Below are 4,035 nucleotides of genomic sequence, written 5' to 3' on the forward strand. Positions count from 1 at the left end.
CTGCGACAGTCGTGTATGATTCAACTATTTGTGTTAATATTTTAGTTGAGTATACCCTATTCTACTAAATTTAAATTAATTTTTTTGTGATGCGTGTTTACATTAATCTTTTAATTTGAGCAAAATATGACTTAAAAAAAAATAAATGGGTGGTGCGGCTAAAAATATAAAATTACTACAAACTGCTCGAGAATCAAAAATAATTTCTGGTATGTTTAATAAACAGACAAAACTTAAGCCGATAAGCAAGCAATAAAACAAAAAATATATATTATAATTTAAGATAATATTAATTTGTAAATATATAGTATAATACCTATATAATAGAGTATGGGCTATAACTTATAAGTGATGAATCAGGTAAAATTGATTTATAGATAATGCAGTTGATATATTTTCAAAAATAAAAAAAAGAAAATATCCTAATAAACTACTATAATATTATTGTTTATCAATATAAATATTGCCATATAATAGTTTGTAGACTTTTAACTGATAGGTATAGAATTGTTTTTCTAAAATATCTGCTACCTTCTATTTAAATATGATGTTATCTAGTTAATAAAAAGTGTACCACAAAAAAATGTAGGTAGTTAATATATGGTTGCGAGCGAAGCGAGTGGTTTTTTTTTACCCATTCGGGCCGGTCAAAACCTTTGCCCCCCTCTATTAAAAACTGAAATGACGCCACTGCCTATGTATAAGAAATTATGCGTGCATATAGCTATGAGGAAAAATGAATTGTTGCTTTGGTCATAGCTTATTAGTTGAACTAAAAAAAAGGAAGATAACATAATTCTTGAACAAAGTGGTAAATGAAAATTAAGAAAATTTCATCTGTGTCTTATGTCAGTCAGATTTGTCCGCAAAGCGAGGTAGGTACATAGACATTAGACAACGACTTGATTGTGAACTGAACAACTGTAGTACACTCAGTGGTGGATTTAACGGTCGTTTAATCGGCAAATGGCAACGAGGCCCCCTCCTAAATTGTGTACTGAGGCCCACCTAAATTATATAGGTGGATTTTTAAATTTCGACAAAAAGAAATGTATATTGCAAACTGGAACATAATTTACCATTGTTTTAATAATAAAACAATTTAAATACCTATATAGGAATACTTCGAAAGTAGAAAATGTTATAATTAAATAAAATAGAAAAGATGGAAGTAATAACTCATATACGTAAATCTAAGTTAGGTCAGTGGCAGATCCAGGGATTCTACCCACTACCATTGATCACAAATAAGATTATTTAATTAATTAATTAATATATAATATAATTCATGATTGCACGAAAAATAAAAATAATAATTTTGTAAGTATAATAACAATCTTTTTATTACTTAATAAGTGACGTAAATTATGATTTATTGGATACCGTTTTCGCGATAAATTCGCAACGTAGGTACATATGAATATTGAAAAATGTGGTAAATATTAAACAGGGCTGTGAATTTAATGCGTTTGCACTATGTTTTGCACTTTTTTATACCATGGTATTATCTTTATACATTGAACAGGTTAGAATATTGTTTCTAACTATACTATAACTATAACTATAAAGTTTTTATTGAAGTATTATTATAGTATTATAAATAGAGAGGCGTCGAGTAATTGCCTACACACCACCAATTCACTCGCCAACCTAGCCGACCTGCCGGTCACAAACACAAGCATACACGCACATCATAATTGTTTTTGTGAATTATATTATAACGTGGTAATTTTATTATCGACTATTGTGTGTATAGCAGCTCCTAAAATTGAGCGTAGCTCGAAAAGTGAAGTGTGTAGTACGAAATTTAAAAGTGTGTAACTCAAATTAAAACTTTATAATATTTTGTATAATTTTATGGCTTCACATTTTTTTTATATTTGAATGGCTTTTTGTCAAACTACATTTTAATTATGACTACTTTATTTTTTTTTTAATTAGTTGATTTGTGACTATAAAATTAAATATTGGTTGATATTATTTCTCGCGAACAAACCGATCGGTCTTGTAAAATGGGGGTAAGTATGTTCCCGATACATTTTGCATGAGGCCCCTCTTATTGATTTGCCAACTTTCTTTGAACCTTTAAATCCACCACTGATTACACTCATACCAAAATATACCGAGCACCGTATTTTATGTTACGGAAAAGTTGGTTAACTCAGCTAGTAATATTCAACATTTTCAAGGAACAAATTAGAGTTCAAGAGCGTTCAAGAAGTTATACGTACAATATACAAGCTAAACGTTAGGGATGGTGATATTTTCGGTATACCGTTAATTACCGGTATTTAAAATATACCGATAACCGGAATTTCTGATATTTTAGAATACCGGTATACCGTGAATAGGTAATTACCGTATATCTACTTTTATTATTTATTATTTTTATATAATCGTAATGACATAATATAATAGCCCTACCCTAGGTTGGAAACTTGGAATCACTAACACATTTGCTGAGGTACGATATTTTCGGTAATTATTACTGTATAACCGGTAATACCGTAGATACCGGTATCAACATTTGAAATACTGCCAGCCCTAACCTATACACTAGGAAATGAACAAGCGTAATGTAGGTAATATATAAACAAACTGAAATATTAAAATAGCAAGGTATTAGGTTGGTGGTTTAAACCATAGAATCATATTTGTACATTAAAAATTGTGAAATTAATTACATATTAATAACAATACGAACTGAATGAACGCCACTGAGCAAGATTGACTAGAAATCTAAATGACAAAGCATATTTTAAATCAAAACAAACTAGAGACAAATATAAATTTAATAATTATTAAGGAATTTGGAGAAATGCAAAACCACGGCGATCAGTATTACACATATCATTATTTCCATGATAACGCGGTGTTCTTGGTTTTTTTCGGCGTAAGTTGATAACACTTTTTTTCTTTGGCCAAAAAGCTTGATAATTTAATACAAAGTAGCTCGTGAGATTTTACACTGGTTAAAAAAACCGTAAGTAGGTATACCTGAACAAAATGCCTAGAATTTCCACAAGCCGCATTAATTAATTTTACACAAGCGTGTTGACATATTTATTAATAATATTATCAAATAAAAACCAAATATTATATAACATAACACACAATTTTATTCAAGTAAATTTCCAGATACAACTTACATTTTACATAATATACAATTTACATTTGACATAATATTATACATTATTACGCCAGCATAGTCACAATTTATAATTATTAACGGGGTGATACAGCGAGGTCGAGTAAATCTCTACGGCGAAAAAGCATAGTGAATATTAATATTATACAGCGCGCACGACTAATAAGGAAAACGCGCGAAAACAGACGACCGCGACGCGGAAAAACCAAACACGCGGCGGTACAGTAAATTAAACACGCGCGGAAAAGACGACACGAGCGCTTTAATGGTGGGGGGGAGGGCACCACGTTTGGTGCCCAAATTCTATTGTAATAAAACCATAATATTATAAACCCTATTCGTCTGCGCGGTCTATCGCACCACAGCAGAACATACGCCTGACGAACCGCTTTGTCCGGTTCCACAGTGAACGGCGCCGGACGTCTATATGCGTGACCGTGGTTACCGCCAGGTCCGTCCCCGCGTCACTACGGCCATGGCTGGTTACCGTATCCGTTACCATAAGCCGCACTCCGACTTCTACCGGTGGCCACGAGACGGATAACGGAGTCTCGATCCAGCAGTCATCTTCTACAGTGGCAGGTGGCATCAATACCAAAACAGACGATTCGGCACGTGATGGCGAATCCGTCGAAACTCCGCGGGCGTAACGAACGAAAATCCAATTTCGGGAGCATCGCCCGAGACATTTTCACGTACGGCCATATTAGGTAAAGACATACATCTATTGTTCACCGGAAAACTAAGGACTTCGCTGCTTTCCGACAGTTTCAGCATATTCGACCGGTGGTCGTCAACAGCCGGTACCATCAAGTCGGGCATAGATTTCCAACCGACCTCTGTAGGTGCTTCGGCCGTGGAATTTGTCAGCAAGTTCATATTAGGTA

This window comes from Acyrthosiphon pisum, chromosome A1, assembly GCF_005508785.2.
Source record: "Acyrthosiphon pisum isolate AL4f chromosome A1, pea_aphid_22Mar2018_4r6ur, whole genome shotgun sequence".
In the NCBI taxonomy this organism is placed as follows: Eukaryota; Metazoa; Arthropoda; class Insecta; order Hemiptera; family Aphididae; genus Acyrthosiphon; species Acyrthosiphon pisum.